The sequence below is a fragment of the Cololabis saira genome, chromosome 7, assembly GCF_033807715.1.
Source record: "Cololabis saira isolate AMF1-May2022 chromosome 7, fColSai1.1, whole genome shotgun sequence".
In the NCBI taxonomy this organism is placed as follows: domain Eukaryota; kingdom Metazoa; phylum Chordata; class Actinopteri; order Beloniformes; family Belonidae; genus Cololabis; species Cololabis saira.
The window spans coordinates 16,434,412-16,453,969 of NC_084593.1; positions in this window are offsets into that span (position 1 = coordinate 16,434,412).

Here is a 19,558-nt window from a genome sequence, read left to right on the forward strand (position 1 = left end):
TTCTGATTGGCTGATACGTTAAAGTCCAATATCTTTTGAATGGTTTGACATACAGAGACATGGGTGGTGTCAAATGACTAAGTATGGAGTCCCTGACCCTCATTGGTGCTAATTAGCCCCGCCCCTCCTTCTGATTGGCTGATACGTTAAAGTCCAATATCTTTTGAATGGTTTGACATACAGAGACATGGGTGGTGTCAAATGACTAAGTATGGAGTCCCTGACCCTCATTGGTGCAAATTAGCCACGCCCCTTCTTCTGATTGGCTGATACGTTAAAGTCCAATATCTTTTGAACGGTTTGACATACAGAGACATGGGTGGTGTCAAATGACTAAGTATGGAGTCCCTGACCCTCATTGGTGCAAATTAGCCCCGCCCCTTCTTCTGATTGGCTGATACGTTAAAGTCCAATATCTTTTGAATGGTTTGACATACAGAGACATGGGTGGTGTCAAATGACTAAGTATGGAGTCCCTGACCCTCATTGGTGCAAATTATCCCCACCCCTTCTTCTGATTGGCTGATACGTTAAAGTCCAATATCTTTTGAATGGTTTGACATACAGAGACATGGGTGGTGTCAAATGACCAAGTATCGAGTCCCTGACCCTCATTGGTGCAAATTAGCCACGCCCCTTCTTCTGATTGGCTGATACGTTAAAGTCCAATATCTTTTGAATGGTTTGACATACAGAGACATGGGTGGTGTCAAATGACTAAGTATCGAGTCCCTGACCCTCATTTGTGCAAATTAGCCACGCCCCTTCTTCTGATTGGCCGATACGTTATAGTCCAATATCTTTTGAATGGTTTGACATAGAGAGTCATGGGTGGTGTCAAATGACTAAGTATCGAGTCCTTGACCTTCATGGGTGCATCCCGCGATCATCCGGCAGTAGTCCGTGGCACTTCAAAATTTCCCGGGAATTTTGGTCTAGTTTATTATTATTATTCCATATTCTTCCGTATAAACTTTGGCGCGTAACTAGTTGCGCAGCTTTGAGAAAACTCAAAAAGTAAAAACGTAGAAACGTGCGCCTTAATCGGGAATCGATTGGTATGACTTTTATTAGCGATTGGCGTGCACGTTTTTGCGCAACGTGCACAAACGTGCACTTTTTGCCCCATCCGGAACGCATTGCGTCAACTTTGGGGCCTCACCACTCGCACACCGTTACTCGAAAAATTCTGAACCGATTTAGAAAGTTGTAGGCCCTGAATTTAACTACATTCCTGTGGATTTTCAGAACGATGGCACGAATAGTTTTTGCACGAAGTGCAAAAACATTTCCAAATTTCCAAACTAATGGGGACCATGTATTTGTATGGGGCAGCATTTCACACTGTGTGTGGGATGAGGTTAAAAAAAAAAAAATCACCTTTTTTCTGAGTCACCTATCTTTCTCATACTTGCACGTAGAAAGGTCATTCAAACTTCAAAACGGAGGAAAACTTCTCTTCTCTCTCTAAACCCCGGACTGTTTTTTCCTAAAATGTACACTTTTCAAGATATGAGCGCTCAAGCGAGGACTGGAAATCACTTTTTTGTCAAATCTTCAGTGCGGTTCTAATTGATCAGAGTGCGAGAGACTTTAAAAAAATGATCATAATTTTTATTTGTAACTCGACCTCACGGCCAAACCGTAAAAGGTAGACAGATCATTTTTGGTCAGAATATAGACATAGGTTTTGTGATTCATAAAATGTGACTTTGACAGGTGTGGTGTGCACAAAATTTGAACGGGGAGACTAACAGCCATGCCAAATCCTGTCTTTCTCTCCATTGACTCCCATAATAAATAACGTTTTCTTCAAAAAAATCTCATTTTTGTTTTCGAATTGCCGTTACTAACACATTTTAAGGAATATCTGAATAAAATTAAGATTGTCAGAATCTTCCGGGTTCTGTCTCTCTCACGATGTCTTTGTTTTTCTGCTAGGAGCTACAGTTTGATTACAAGGTGAAGTTATTTGAGGCTTGTCAAATCCGAAGAACTAGCTGAGTCATTCCAATACAATATACACTACCATACTTCCGGGTCATGTGACCCAGAACTAGTCACATGACCCACTCAATGCAGACTTCATAATACTTTACCTTGGATAATGGAGGAATCTGAACCCTGACCTTTTGACCTTAAATGATCCCCAGTCCTGCTGGGGACAGGTTCATGGGATATATATGTATATTATTATTATTATACATATAAATATTTACATTTGTATATTATATATACATATTAGCCCCGCCCCTTCTTCTGATTGGCCGATACGTTATAGTCCAATATCTTTTGAATGGTTTGACATAGAGACTCACGGGTGGTATCAAATGACTAAGTATCGAGCCCCTGACACTCATTGGTGCAAATTAGCCCCGCCCCTTCTTCTGATTGGCTGATACGTTAAAGTCCAATATCTTTTGAATGGTTTGACATACAGAGACATGGGTGGTGTCAAATGACTAAGTATCGAGTCCCTGACCCTCATTGGTGCAAATTAGCCCCGCCCCTTCTTCTGATTGGCCGATACGTTATAGTCCAATATCTTTTGAATGGTTTGACATACAGAGACATGGGTGGTGTCAAATGACTAAGTATCGAGTCCCTGACCCTCATTGGTTCAAATTAGCCACGCCCCTTCTTCTGATTGGCTGATACGTTAAAGTCCAATATCTTTTGAATGGTTTGACATACAGAGACATGGGTGGTGTCAAATGACTAAGTATCGAGTCCCTGACCCTCATTGGTGCAAATTAGCCCCTCCCCTTCTTCTGATTGGCTGATACGTTAAAGTCCAATATCTTTTGAATGGTTTGACATACAGAGACATGGGTGGTGTCAAATGACTAAGTATGGAGTCCCTCACCCTCATTGGTGCAAATTAGCCACGCCCCTTCTTCTGATTGGCCGATACGTTATAGTCCAATATCTTTTGAATGGTTTGACATACAGAGACATGGGTGGTGTCAAATGACCAAGTATCGAGTCCCTGACCCTCATTGGTGCAAATTAGCCACGCCCCTTCTTCTGATTGGCCGATACGTTAAAGTCCAATATCTTTTGAATGGTTTGACATACAGAGACATGGGTGGTGTCAAATGACTAAGTATCGAGTCCCTGACCCTCATTGGTGCAAATTAGCCACGCCCCTTCTTCTGATTGGCCGATACGTTATAGTCCAATATCTTTTGAATGGTTTGACATAGAGAGTCATGGGTGGTGTCAAATGACCAAGTATCGAGTCCTTGACCTTCATGGGTGCATCCCGCGATCATCCGGCAGTAGTCCGTGGCACTTCAAAATTTCCCGGGAATTTTGTCTAGTTAGTGCCACGGCTGCGCCACGTGGCACGCCTCCTCCATTGAGATGCGCAAGCTCAATGGAGGAGGAGTGCCTCGTGCGCAGCACGAGGCACTAATACTATTGCTCAGGCTTATTATTTATTATTATTTATTCCATATTCTTCCGTATAAACTTCGGCGCGTAACTAGTCGCACAGCTTTGAGAAAACTCAAAAAGTAAAAACGTAGAAACGTGCGACTTAATCGGGAATCAATTGGTATGACTTTTATAAGCGATTGGCGTGCACGTTTTTGCGCAACGTGCACAAACGTGCGCTTTTTGCCCCATCCGGAACGCATTGCGTGAACTTTGGGGCCTCACCACTCGCACACCGTTACTCGAAAAATTCTGAACCGATTTAGAAAGTTGTAGGCCCTGAATTTAACTACAGTCCTGTTGATTTTCAGAACGATGGCAAGAATAGTTTTTGCACGAAGTGCAAAAACATTTCCAAATTTCCAAACTAATGGGGAAGATTTTCCCATGCATTTCAATGGCGCCATTATAAGCGGATGGGAAAATGTTGAGAAAAAAAAGACAAAATTCACCTTTTTTCCGAGTCACGTATCTTTCTCATACTTGGACGTAGAAACGTCATTCAGACTTCAAAACGGAGGAAAACTTCTCTTCTCTCTCCAAACCCCGGACTGTTTTTTCCTAAAATGTACACTTTTCAAGATATGAGCGCTCAAGCGAGGACTGGAAATCACTTTTTTGTCAAATCTACAGTGCGGTTCTAATTGATCAGAGTGCGAGAGACTTTGAAAAAATGACCATAATTTTATTTGTAACTTGAGCTCACGGCCGAACCGTAAAAGCTAGAAAGATAATCTTTGGTCAGAATATAGACATAGGTGTTGTGATTTATAAAATGTGACTTTGACAGGCGTGGTGTGCACAAAATTTGACCGGGGGGCCCAACAGACACGCCAAATCCTGTCTTTCTCTCCATTGACTCCCATGTTAAATAACGTTTTCTTCAAAAAAATCTCATTTTTGTTTTCGAATTGCCGTTACTAACACATTTTAAGGAATATCTGAATAAAATTAAGATTGTCAGAATCTTCCGGGTTCTGTCTCTCTCACGATGTCTTTGTTTTTCTGCTAGGAGCTACAGTTTGATTACAAGGTGAAGTTATTTGAGGCTTGTCAAATCCGAAGAACTAGCTGAGTCATTCCAATACAATATACACTACCATACTTCCGGGTCATGTGACCCAGAACTAGTCACATGACCCACTCAATGCAGACTTCATAATACTTTACCTTGGATAATGGAGGAATCTGAACCCTGACCTTTTGACCTTACATGATCCCCAGTCCTGCTGGGGACAGGTTCATGGGATATATATGTATATTATTATTATTATACATATAAATATTTACATTTGTATATTATATATACATATTAGCCCCGCCCCTTCTTCTGATTGGCCGATACGTTATAGTCCAATATCTTTTGAATGGTTTGACATAGAGACTCACGGGTGGTATCAAATGACTAAGTATCGAGCCCCTGACCCTCATTGGTGCAAATTAGCCCCGCCCCTTCTTCTGATTGGCTGATACGTTAAAGTCCAATATCTTTTGAATGGTTTGACATACAGAGACATGGGTGGTGTCAAATGACTAAGTATCGAGTCCCTGACCCTCATTGGTGCAAATTAGCCACGCCCCTTCTTCTGATTGGCCGATACGTTATAGTCCAATATCTTTTGAATGGTTTGACATACAGAGACATGGGTGGTGTCAAGTGACTAAGTATCGAGTCCCTGACCCTCATTGGTGCAAATTAGCCACGCCCCTTCTTCTGATTGGCTGATACGTTAAAGTCCAATATCTTTTGAATGGTTTGACATACAGAGACATGGGTGGTGTCAAATGACTAAGTATCGAGTCCCTGACCCTCATTGGTGCAAATTAGCCACGCCCCTTCTTCTGATTGGCCGATACGTTATAGTCCAATATCTTTTGAATGGTTTGACATACAGAGACATGGGTGGTGTCAAATGACCAAGTATCGAGTCCCTGACCCTCATTGGTGCAAATTAGCCACGCCCCTTCTTCTGATTGGCTGATACGTTAAAGTCCAATATCTTTTGAATGGTTTGACATACAGAGACATGGGTGGTGTCAAATGACTAAGTATCGAGTCCCTGACCCTCATTGGTGCAAATTAGCCACGCCCCTTCTTCTGATTGGCCGATACGTTATAGTCCAATATCTTTTGAATGGTTTGACATAGAGAGTCATGGGTGGTGTCAAATGACTAAGTATCGAGTCCTTGACCTTCATGGGTGCATCCCGCGATCATCCGGCAGTAGTCCGTGGCACTTCAAAATTTCCCGGGAATTTTGGTCTAGTTAGTGCCACGGCTGCGCCACGTGGCACTCCTCCTCCATTGAGATGCGCAAGCTCAATGGAGGAGGAGTGCCTCGTGCGCAGCACGAGGCACTCATACTATTGCTCAGGCTTATTTATTATTATTATTATTATTCCATATTCTTCCGTATAAACTTCGGCGCGTAACTAGTTGCGCAGCTTTGAGAAAACTCAAAAAGTAAAAACGTAGAAACGTGCGACTTAATCGGGAATCAATTGGTATGACTTTTATAAGCGATTGGCGTGCACGTTTTTGCGCAACGTGCACAAACGTGCGCTTTTTGCCCCATCGTGAACGCATTGCGTGAACTTTGGGGCCTCACCACTCGCACACCGTTACTCGAAAAATTCTGAACCGATTTAGAAAGTTGTAGGCCCTGAATTTAACTACAGTCCTGTGGATTTTCAGAACGATGGCACGAATAGTTTTTGCACGAAGTGCAAAAACATTTCCAAATTTCCAAACTAATGGGGAAGATTTTCCCATGTATTTGTATGGGGCAGCATTTCACACTGTGGGTGTGAAATGTCCGGTGAAGGTTAAAAAAAAAAAAAAATCACCTTTTTTCTGAGTCACCTATCTTTCTCATACTTGCACGTAGAAACGTCATTCAAACTTCAAAACGGAGGAAAACTTCTCTTCTCTCTCTAAACCCCGGACTGTTTTTTCCTAAAATGTACACTTTTCAAGATATGAGCCTTCAAGCGAGGACTAAAAAACCCCCTTTTTCAAATCTAGAGTGGAGGTTCGAATTGATCAGAGTGAGCAGAACCCTGAAAAAATGACCATAATTTTTATTTGTAACTCGACCTCACGGCCGAACCGTAAAAGCTGGACAGATAATTTTTGGTCAGAATGTAGACATACATTTTGGTATTCTTAAAATGTGACTTTGACAGGCGTGGTGTGCACAAAATTTAAACGGGGAGACTAAGAGCCATGCCAATTCCTGTCTCTCTCTCCATTCACTGCAATGTTAAAATAAAATTTCTTCAAAAAAATCTCATTTTTGTTTTCGAATTGCCGTTACTAACACATTTTAAGGAATATCTGAATAAAATTAAGATTGTCAGAATCTTCCGGGTTCTGTCTCTCTCACGATGTCTTTGTTTTTCTGCTAGGAGCTACAGTTTGATTACAAGGTGAAGTTATTTGAGGCTTGTCAAATCCGAAGAACTAGCTGAGTCATTCCAATACAATATACACTACCATACTTCCGGGTCATGTGACCCAGAACTAGTCACATGACCCACTCAATGCAGACTTCATAATACTTTACCTTGGATAATGGAGGAATCTGAACCCTGACCTTACATGATCCCCAGTCCTGCTGGGGACAGGTTCATGGGATATATATGTATATTATTATTATTATACATATAAATATTTACATTTGTATATTATATATACATATTAGCCCCGCCCCTTCTTCTGATTGGCCGATACGTTATAGTCCAATATCTTTTGAATGGTTTGACATAGAGACTCACGGGTGGTATCAAATGACTAAGTATCGAGCCCCTGACCCTCATTGGTGCAAATTAGCCCCGCCCCTTCTTCTGATTGGCCGATACGTTATAGTCCAATATCTTTTGAATGGTTTGACATAGAGACTCACGGGTGGTATCAAATGACTAAGTATCGAGTCCCTGACCCTCATTGGTGCAAATTAGCCCCGCCCCTTCTTCTGATTGGCTGATACGTTATAGTCCAATATCTTTTGAATGGTTTGACATACAGAGACATGGGTGGTGTCAAATGACTAAGTATCGAGTCCCTGACCCTCATTGGTGCAAATTAGCCACGCCCCTTCTTCTGATTGGCCGATACGTTATACTCCAATATCTTTTGAATGGTTTGACATACAGAGACATGGGTGGTGTCAAATGACTAAGTATCGAGTCCCTGACCCTCATTGGTGCAAATTAGCCACGCCCCTTCTTCTGATTGGCTGATACGTTAAAGTCCAATATCTTTTGAATGGTTTGACATACAGAGACATGGGTGGTGTCAAATGACTAGGTATCGAGTCCCTGACCCTCATTGGTGCAAATTAGCCCCGCCCCTTCTTCTGATTGGCTGATACGTTAAAGTCCAATATCTTTTGAATGGTTTGACATACAGAGACATGGGTGGTGTCAAATGACTAAGTATGGAGTCCCTGACCCTCATTGGTGCAAATTAGCCACGCCCCTTCTTCTGATTGGCCGATACGTTATAGTCCAATATCTTTTGAATGGTTTGACATACAGAGACATGGGTGGTGTCAAATGACCAAGTATCGAGTCCCTGACCCTCATTGGTGCAAATTAGCCCCGCCCCTTCTTCTGATTGGCCGATACGTTATAGTCCAATATCTTTTGAATGGTTTGACATAGAGAGTCATGGGTGGTGTCAAATGACTAAGTATCGAGTCCTTGACCTTCATGGGTGCATCCCGCGATCATCCGGCAGTAGTCCGTGGCACTTCAAAATTTCCCGGGAATTTTGGTCTAGTTATTTATTATTATTTATTCCATATTCTTCCGTATAAACTTCGGCGCGTAACTAGTCGCACAGCTTTGAGAAAACTCAAAAAGTAAAAACGTAGAAACGTGCGACTTAATCGGGAATCAATTGGTATGACTTTTATAAGCGATTGGCGTGCACGTTTTTGCGCAACGTGCACAAACGTGCGCTTTTTGCCCCATCCGGAACGCATTGCGTGAACTTTGGGGCCTCACCACTCGCACACCGTTACTCGAAAAATTCTGAACCGATTTAGAAAGTTGTAGGCCCTGAATTTAACTACAGTCCTGTGGATTTTCAGAACGATGGCAAGAATAGTTTTTGCACGAAGTGCAAAAACATTTCCAAATTTCCAAACTAATGGGGAAGATTTTCCCATGCATTTCAATGGCGCCATTATAAGCGGATGGGAAAATGTTGAGAAAAAAAATACAAAATTCACCTTTTTTCCGAGTCACGTATCTTTCTCATACTTGGACGTAGAAACGTCATTCAGACTTCAAAACGGAGGAAAACTTCTCTTCTCTTTCCAAACCCCGGACTGTTTTTTCCTAAAATGTACACTTTTCAAGATATGAGCGCTCAAGCGAGGACTGGAAATCACTTTTTTGTCAAATCTACAGTGCGGTTCTAATTGATCAGAGTGCGAGAGACTTTGAAAAAATGACCATAATTTTTATTTGTAACTTGAGCTCACGGCCGAACCGTAAAAGCTAGAAAGATAATCTTTGGTCAGAATATAGACATAGGTGTTGTGATTTATAAAATGTGACTTTGACAGGCGTGGTGTGCACAAAATTTGACCGGGGGGCCCAACAGACACGCCAAATCCTGTCTTTCTCTCCATTGACTCCCATGTTAAATAACGTTTTCTTCAAAAAAATCTCATTTTTGTTTTCGAATTGCCGTTACTAACACATTTTAAGGAATATCTGAATAAAATTAAGATTGTCAGAATCTTCCGGGTTCTGTCTCTCTCACGATGTCTTTGTTTTTCTGCTAGGAGCTACAGTTTGATTACAAGGTGAAGTTATTTGAGGCTTGTCAAATCCGAAGAACTAGCTGAGTCATTCCAATACAATATACACTACCATACTTCCGGGTCATGTGACCCAGAACTAGTCACATGACCCACTCAATGCAGACTTCATAATACTTTACCTTGGATAATGGAGGAATCTGAACCCTGACCTTTTGACCTTACATGATCCCCAGTCCTGCTGGGGACAGGTTCATGGGATATATATGTATATTATTATTATTATACATATAAATATTTACATTTGTATATTATATATACATATTAGCCCCGCCCCTTCTTCTGATTGGCCGATACGTTATAGTCCAATATCTTTTGAATGGTTTGACATAGAGACTCACGGGTGGTATCAAATGACTAAGTATCGAGCCCCTGACCCTCATTGGTGCAAATTAGCCACGCCCCTTCTTCTGATTGGCCGATACGTTATAGTCCAATATCTTTTGAATGGTTTGACATACAGAGACATGGGTGGTGTCAAATGACTAAGTATCGAGTCCCTGACCCTCATTGGTGCAAATTAGCCACGCCCCTTCTTCTGATTGGCCGATACGTTATAGTCCAATATCTTTTGAATGGTTTGACATACAGAGACATGGGTGGTGTCAAGTGACTAAGTATCGAGTCCCTGACCCTCATTGGTGCAAATTAGCCACGCCCCTTCTTCTGATTGGCCGATACGTTAAAGTCCAATATCTTTTGAATGGTTTGACATACAGAGACATGGGTGGTGTCAAATGACTAAGTATGGAGTCCCTGACCCTCATTGGTGCAAATTAGCCACGCCCCTTCTTCTGATTGGCCGATACGTTATAGTCCAATATCTTTTGAATGGTTTGACATACAGAGACATGGGTGGTGTCAAATGACTAAGTATGGAGTCCCTGACCCTCATTGGTGCAAATTAGCCACGCCCCTTCTTCTGATTGGCTGATACGTTAAAGTCCAATATCTTTTGAATGGTTTGACATACAGAGACATGGGTGGTGTCAAATGACTAAGTATCGAGCCCCTGACCCTCATTGGTGCAAATTAGCCACGCCCCTTCTTCTGATTGGCCGATACGTTATAGTCCAATATCTTTTGAATGGTTTGACATACAGAGACATGGGTGGTGTCAAATGACCAAGTATCGAGTCCCTGACCCTCATTGGTGCAAATTAGCCACGCCCCTTCTTCTGATTGGCCGATACGTTAAAATCCAATATCTTTTGAATGGTTTGACATACAGAGACATGGGTGGTGTCAAATGACTAAGTATCGAGTCCCTGACCCTCATTGGTGCAAATTAGCCACGCCCCTTCTTCTGATTGGCCGATACGTTATAGTCCAATATCTTTTGAATGGTTTGACATAGAGAGTCATGGGTGGTGTCAAATGACCAAGTATCGAGTCCTTGACCTTCATGGGTGCATCCCGCGATCATCCGGCAGTAGTCCGTGGCACTTCAAAATTTCCCGGGAATTTTGGTCTAGTTATTAGTGCCACGGCTGCGCCACGTGGCACTCCTCCTCCATTGAGATGCGCAAGCTCAATGGAGGAGGAGTGCCTCGTGCGCAGCACGAGGCACTAATACTATTGCTCAGGCTTATTATTAGTGCCACGGCTGCGCCACGTGGCACTCCTCCTCCATTGAGATGCGCAAGCTCAATGGAGGAGGAGTGCCTCGTGCGCAGCACGAGGCACTCATACTATTGCTCAGGCTTATTTATTATTATTATTATTATTCCATATTCTTCCGTATAAACTTCGGCGCGTAACTAGTTGCGCAGCTTTGAGAAAACTCAAAAAGTAAAAACGTAGAAACGTGCGACTTAATCGGGAATCAATTGGTATGACTTTTATAAGCGATTGGCGTGCACGTTTTTGCGCAACGTGCACAAACGTGCGCTTTTTGCCCCATCGTGAACGCATTGCGTGAACTTTGGGGCCTCACCACTCGCACACCGTTACTCGAAAAATTCTGAACCGATTTAGAAAGTTGTAGGCCCTGAATTTAACTACAGTCCTGTGGATTTTCAGAACGATGGCACGAATAGTTTTTGCACGAAGTGCAAAAACATTTCCAAATTTCCAAACTAATGGGGAAGATTTTCCCATGTATTTGTATGGGGCAGCATTTCACACTGTGGGTGTGAAATGTCCGGTGAAGGTTAAAAAAAAAAAAAAATCACCTTTTTTCTGAGTCACCTATCTTTCTCATACTTGCACGTAGAAACGTCATTCAAACTTCAAAACGGAGGAAAACTTCTCTTCTCTCTCTAAACCCCGGACTGTTTTTTCCTAAAATGTACACTTTTCAAGATATGAGCCTTCAAGCGAGGACTAAAAAACCCCCTTTTTCAAATCTAGAGTGGAGGTTCGAATTGATCAGAGTGAGCAGAACCCTGAAAAAATGACCATAATTTTTATTTGTAACTCGACCTCACGGCCGAACCGTAAAAGCTGGACAGATAATTTTTGGTCAGAATGTAGACATACATTTTGGTATTCTTAAAATGTGACTTTGACAGGCGTGGTGTGCACAAAATTTAAACGGGGAGACTAAGAGCCATGCCAATTCCTGTCTCTCTCTCCATTCACTGCAATGTTAAAATAAAATTTCTTCAAAAAAATCTCATTTTTGTTTTCGAATTGCCGTTACTAACACATTTTAAGGAATATCTGAATAAAATTAAGATTGTCAGAATCTTCCGGGTTCTGTCTCTCTCACGATGTCTTTGTTTTTCTGCTAGGAGCTACAGTTTGATTACAAGGTGAAGTTATTTGAGGCTTGTCAAATCCGAAGAACTAGCTGAGTCATTCCAATACAATATACACTACCATACTTCCGGGTCATGTGACCCAGAACTAGTCACATGACCCACTCAATGCAGACTTCATAATACTTTACCTTGGATAATGGAGGAATCTGAACCCTGACCTTACATGATCCCCAGTCCTGCTGGGGACAGGTTCATGGGATATATATGTATATTATTATTATTATACATATAAATATTTACATTTGTATATTATATATACATATTAGCCCCGCCCCTTCTTCTGATTGGCCGATACGTTATAGTCCAATATCTTTTGAATGGTTTGACATAGAGACTCACGGGTGGTATCAAATGACTAAGTATCGAGCCCCTGACCCTCATTGGTGCAAATTAGCCCCGCCCCTTCTTCTGATTGGCCGATACGTTATAGTCCAATATCTTTTGAATGGTTTGACATAGAGACTCACGGGTGGTATCAAATGACTAAGTATCGAGTCCCTGACCCTCATTGGTGCAAATTAGCCCCGCCCCTTCTTCTGATTGGCTGATACGTTATAGTCCAATATCTTTTGAATGGTTTGACATAGAGACTCACGGGTGGTATCAAATGACTAAGTATCGAGCCCCTGACCCTCATTGGTGCAAATTAGCCCCGCCCCTTCTTCTGATTGGCCGATACGTTATAGTCCAATATCTTTTGAATGGTTTGACATAGAGACTCACGGGTGGTATCAAATGACTAAGTATCGAGTCCCTGACCCTCATTGGTGCAAATTAGCCCCGCCCCTTCTTCTGATTGGCCGATACGTTATAGTCCAATATCTTTTGAATGGTTTGACATAGAGACTCAAGGGTGGTATCAAATGACTAAGTATCGAGTCCCTGACCCTCATTGGTGCAAATTAGCCCCGCCCCTTCTTCTGATTGGCTGATACGTTATAGTCCAATATCTTTTGAATGGTTTGACATACAGAGACATGGGTGGTGTCAAATGACTAAGTATCGAGTCCCTGACCCTCATTGGTGCAAATTAGCCACGCCCCTTCTTCTGATTGGCCGATACGTTATACTCCAATATCTTTTGAATGGTTTGACATACAGAGACATGGGTGGTGTCAAATGACTAAGTATCGAGTCCCTGACCCTCATTGGTGCAAATTAGCCACGCCCCTTCTTCTGATTGGCTGATACGTTAAAGTCCAATATCTTTTGAATGGTTTGACATACAGAGACATGGGTGGTGTCAAATGACTAGGTATCGAGTCCCTGACCCTCATTGGTGCAAATTAGCCCCGCCCCTTCTTCTGATTGGCTGATACGTTAAAGTCCAATATCTTTTGAATGGTTTGACATACAGAGACATGGGTGGTGTCAAATGACTAAGTATGGAGTCCCTGACCCTCATTGGTGCCAATTAGCCACGCCCCTTCTTCTGATTGGCCGATACGTTATAGTCCAATATCTTTTGAATGGTTTGACATACAGAGACATGGGTGGTGTCAAATGACCAAGTATCGAGTCCCTGACCCTCATTGGTGCAAATTAGCCCCGCCCCTTCTTCTGATTGGCCGATACGTTATAGTCCAATATCTTTTGAATGGTTTGACATAGAGAGTCATGGGTGGTGTCAAATGACTAAGTATCGAGTCCTTGACCTTCATGGGTGCATCCCGCGATCATCCGGCAGTAGTCCGTGGCACTTCAAAATTTCCCGGGAATTTTGGTCTAGTTATTTATTATTATTCCATATTCTTCCGTATAAACTTCGGCGCGTAACTAGTTGCGCAGCTTTGAGAAAACTCAAAAAGTAAAAACGTAGAAACGTGCGACTTAATCGGGAATCAATTGGTATGACTTTTATAAGCGATTGGCGTGCACGTTTTTGCGCAACGTGCACAAACGTGCGCTTTTTGCCCCATCCGGAACGCATTGCGTGAACTTTGGGGCCTCACCACTCGCATACCGTTACTCGAAAAATTCTGAACCGATTTAGAAAGTTGTAGGCCCTGAATTTAACTACAGTCCTCTGGATTTTCAGAACGATGGCACGAATAGTTTTTGCACGAAGTGCAAAAACATTTCCAAATTTCCAAACTAATGGGGAACTGTTTTCCCATGCATTTCAATGGCGCCATTCAAAGCGGATGGGAAAATGTTGAGAAAAAAAAGACAAAATTCACCTTTTTTCCAAGTCACGTATCTTTCTCATACTTGCACGTAGAAACGTCATTCAAACTTCAAAACGGAGGAAAACTTCTCTTCTCTCTCTAAACCCCGGACTGTTTTTTCCTAAAATGTACACTTTTCAAGATATGAGCCTTCAAGCGAGGACTAAAAAACCCCCTTTTTCAAATCTAGAGTGGAGGTTCGAATTGATCAGAGTGAGCAGAACCCTGAAAAAATGACCATAATTTTTATTTGTAACTCGACCTCACGGCCGAACCGTAAAAGCTGGACAGATAATTTTTGGTCAGAATGTAGACATACATTTTGGTATTCTTAAAATGTGACTTTGACAGGCGTGGTGTGCACAAAATTTAAACGGGGGAGCCTAGAGTCACGCCAAATCCTGCCCCTGTCTCCATTGACTCTAATGTTAAATGAAGTTTTCTTCAAAAAAATCTCATTTTTGTTTTCGAATTGCCGTTACTAACACATTTTAAGGAATATCTGAATAAAATTAAGATTGTCAGAATCTTCCGGGTTCTGTCTCTCTCACGATGTCTTTGTTTTTCTGCTAGGAGCTACAGTTTGATTACAAGGTGAAGTTATTTGAGGCTTGTCAAATCCGAAGAACTAGCTGAGTCATTCCAATACAATATACACTACCATACTTCCGGGTCATGTGACCCAGAACTAGTCACATGACCCACTCAATGCAGACTTCATAATACTTTACCTTGGATAATGGAGGAATCTGAACCCTGACCTTTTGACCTTACATGATCCCCAGTCCTGCTGGGGACAGGTTCATGGGATATATATGTATATTATTATTATTATACATATAAATATTTACATTTGTATATTATATATACATATTAGCCCCGCCCCTTCTTCTGATTGGCCGATACGTTATAGTCCAATATCTTTTGAATGGTTTGACATAGAGACTCACGGGTGGTATCAAATGACTAAGTATCGAGCCCCTGACCCTCATTGGTGCAAATTAGCCCCGCCCCTTCTTCTGATTGGCTGATACGTTAAAGTCCAATATCTTTTGAATGGTTTGACATACAGAGACATGGGTGGTGTCAAATGACTAAGTATCGAGTCCCTGACCCTCATTGGTGCAAATTAGCCACGCCCCTTCTTCTGATTGGCCGATACGTTATAGTCCAATATCTTTTGAATGGTTTGACATACAGAGACATGGGTGGTGTCAAATGACTAAGTATCGAGTCCCTGACCCTCATTGGTGCAAATTAGCCACGCCCCTTCTTCTGATTGGCTGATACGTTAAAGTCCAATATCTTTTGAATGGTTTGACATACAGAGACATGGGTGGTGTCAAATGACTAAGTATCGAGTCCCTGACCCTCATTGGTGCAAATTAGCCCCGCCCCTTCTTCTGATTGGCTGATACGTTAAAGTCCAATATCTTTTGAATGGTTTGACATACAGAGACATGGGTGGTGTCAAATGACCAAGTATCGAGTCCCTGACCCTCATTGGTGCAAATTAGCCACGCCCCTTCTTCTGATTGGCTGATACGTTAAAGTCCAATATCTTTTGAATGGTTTGACATACAGAGACATGGGTGGTGTCAAATGACTAAGTATCGAGTCCCTGACCCTCATTTGTGCAAATTAGCCACGCCCCTTCTTCTGATTGGCCGATACGTTATAGTCCAATATCTTTTGAATGGTTTGACATAGAGAGTCATGGGTGGTTTCAAATGACTAAGTATCGAGTCCTTGACCTTCATGGGTGCATCCCGCGATCATCCGGCAGTAGTCCGTGGCACTTCAAAATTTCCCGGGAATTTTGGTCTAGTTATTTATTATTATTCCATATTCTTCCGTATAAACTTCGGCGCGTAACTAGTTGCGCAGCTTTGAGAAAACTCAAAAAGTAAAAACGTAGAAACGTGCGCCTTAATCGGGAATCGATTGGTATGACTTTTATTAGCGATTGGCGTGCACGTTTTTGCGCAACGTGCACAAACGTGCACTTTTTGCCCCATCCGGAACGCATTGCGTCAACTTTGGGGCCTCACCACTCGCACACCGTTACTCGAAAAATTATGAACCGATTTAGAAAGTTGTAGGCCCTGAATTTAACTACATTCCTGTGGATTTTCAGAACGATGGCACGAATAGTTTTTGCACGAAGTGCAAAAACATTTCCAAATTTCCAAACTAATGGGGACCATGTATTTGTATGGGGCAGCATTTCACACTGTGTGTGGGATGAGGTTAAAAAAAAAAAAATCACCTTTTTTCTGAGTCACCTATCTTTCTCATACTTGCATGTAGAAAGGTCATTCAAACTTCAAAACGGAGGAAAACTTCTCTTCTCTCTCTAAACCCCGGACTGTTTTTTCCTAAAATGTACACTTTTCAAGATATGAGCGCTCAAGCGAGGACTGGAAATCACTTTTTTTGTCAAATCTTCAGTGCGGTTCTAATTGATCAGAGTGCGAGAGACTTTAAAAAAATGATCATAATTTTTATTTGTAACTCGACCTCACGGCCAAACCGTAAAAGGTAGACAGATCATTTTTGGTCAGAATATAGACATAGGTTTTGTGATTCATAAAATGTGACTTTGACAGGCGTGGTGTGCACAAAATTTGAACGGGGAGACTAACAGCCATGCCAAATCCTGTCTTTCTCTCCATTGACTCCCATAATAAATAACGTTTTCTTCAAAAAAATCTCATTTTTGTTTTCGAATTGCCGTTACTAACACATTTTAAGGAATATCTGAATAAAATTAAGATTGTCAGAATCTTCCGGGTTCTGTCTCTCTCACGATGTCTTTGTTTTTCTGCTAGGAGCTACAGTTTGATTACAAGGTGAAGTTATTTGAGGCTTGTCAAATCCGAAGAACTAGCTGAGTCATTCCAATACAATATACACTACCATACTTCCGGGTCATGTGACCCAGAACTAGTCACATGACCCACTCAATGCAGACTTCATAATACTTTACCTTGGATAATGGAGGAATCTGAACCCTGACCTTTTGACCTTACATGATCCCCAGTCCTGCTGGGGACAGGTTCATGGGATATATATGTATATTATTATTATTATACATATAAATATTTACATTTGTATATTATATATACATATTAGCCCCGCCCCTTCTTCTGATTGGCCGATACGTTATAGTCCAATATCTTTTGAATGGTTTGACATAGAGACTCACGGGTGGTATCAAATGACTAAGTATCGAGCCCCTGACACTCATTGGTGCAAATTAGCCCCGCCCCTTCTTCTGATTGGCTGATACGTTAAAGTCCAATATCTTTTGAATGGTTTGACATACAGAGACATGGGTGGTGTCAAATGACTAAGTATCGAGTCCCTGACCCTCATTGGTGCAAATTAGCCACGCCCCTTCTTCTGATTGGCCGATACGTTATAGTCCAATATCTTTTGAATGGTTTGACATACAGAGACATGGGTGGTGTCAAATGACTAAGTATCGAGTCCCTGACCCTCATTGGTGCAAATTAGCCACGCCCCTTCTTCTGATTGGCCGATACGTTATAGTCCAATATCTTTTGAATGGTTTGACATACAGAGACATGGGTGGTGTCAAATGACTAAGTATCGAGTCCCTCACCCTCATTGGTGCAAATTAGCCACGCCCCTTCTTCTGATTGGCCGATACGTTATAGTCCAATATCTTTTGAATGGTTTGACATACAGAGACATGGGTGGTGTCAAATGACCAAGTATCGAGTCCCTGACCCTCATTGGTGCAAATTAGCCACGCCCCTTCTTCTGATTGGCCGATACGTTATAGTCCAATATCTTTTGAATGGTTTGACATACAGAGACATGGGTGGTGTCAAATGACCAAGTATCGAGTCCCTGACCCTCATTGGTGCAAATTAGCCACGCCCCTTCTTCTGATTGGCTGATACGTTAAAGTCCAATATCTTTTGAATGGTTTGACATACAGAGACATGGGTGGTGTCAAATGACTAAGTATCGAGTCCCTGACCCTCATTGGTGCAAATTAGCCACGCCCCTTCTTCTGATTGGCTGATACGTTAAAGTCCAATATCTTTTGAACGGTTTGACATAAAGAGTCACGGGTGGTGTCAAATGACTAAGTATCGAGCCCCTGACCCTCATTGGTGCAAATTAGCCCCGCCCCTTCTTCTGATTGGCCGATACCTTATAGTCCAATATCTTTTGAATGGTTTGACATAGAGAGACATGGGTGGTGTCAAATGACTAAGTATCGAGTCCCTGACCCTCATTGGTGCAAATTAGCCCCGCCCCTTCTTCTGATTGGCCGATACGTTATAGTCCAATATCTTTTGAATGGTTTGACATACAGAGACATGGGTGGTGTCAAATGACTAAGTAACGAGTCCCTGACCCTCATTGGTGCAAATTAGCCCCACCCCTTCTTCTGATTGGCCGATACCTTATAGTCCAATATCTTTTGAATGGTTTGACATAGATAGTCATGGGTGGTGTCAAATGACTAAGCATCGAGTCCCTGACCCTCATTGGTGCAAATTAGCCCCGCCCCTTCTTCTGATTGGCTGATACCTTATAGTCCAATATCTTTTGAATGGTTTGACATACAGAGTCATGGGTGGTGTCAAATGACTAAGTATCGAGTCCCTGACCCTCATTGGTGCAAATTAGCCACGCCCCTTCTTCTGATTGGCCGATACGTTATAGTCCAATATCTTTTGAATGGTTTGACATACAGAGACATGGGTGGTGTCAAATGACTAAGTATCGAGTCCCCGACCCTCATTGGTGCAAATTAGCCACGCCCCTTCTTCTGATTGGCTGATACGTTAAAGTCCAATATCTTTTGAATGGTTTGACATACAGAGACATGGGTGGTGTCAAATGACTAAGTATGGAGTCCCTGACCCTCATTGGTGCAAATTAGCCACGCCCCTTCTTCTGATTGGCCGATACGTTATAGTCCAATATCTTTTGAATGGTTTGACATACAGAGACATGGGTGGTGTCAAATGACCAAGTATCGAGTCCCTGACCCTCATTGGTGCAAATTAGCCACGCCCCTTCTTCTGATTGGCCGATACGTTAAAGTCCAATATCTTTTGAATGGTTTGACATAGAGTCATGGGTGGTGTCAAATGACTAAGTATCGAGTCCTTGACCTTCATGGGTGCATCCCGCGATCATCCGGCAGTAGTCCGTGGCACTTCAAAATTTCCCGGGAATTTTGGTCTAGTTATTATATATTCTTCCGTAAAAACTTCGGCGCGTAACTAGTCCCGCAGCTTTGAGAAAACGCGAAAAGTAAAAACGTACAAACGTGCGCCTTAATCGGGAATCGATTGGTATGACT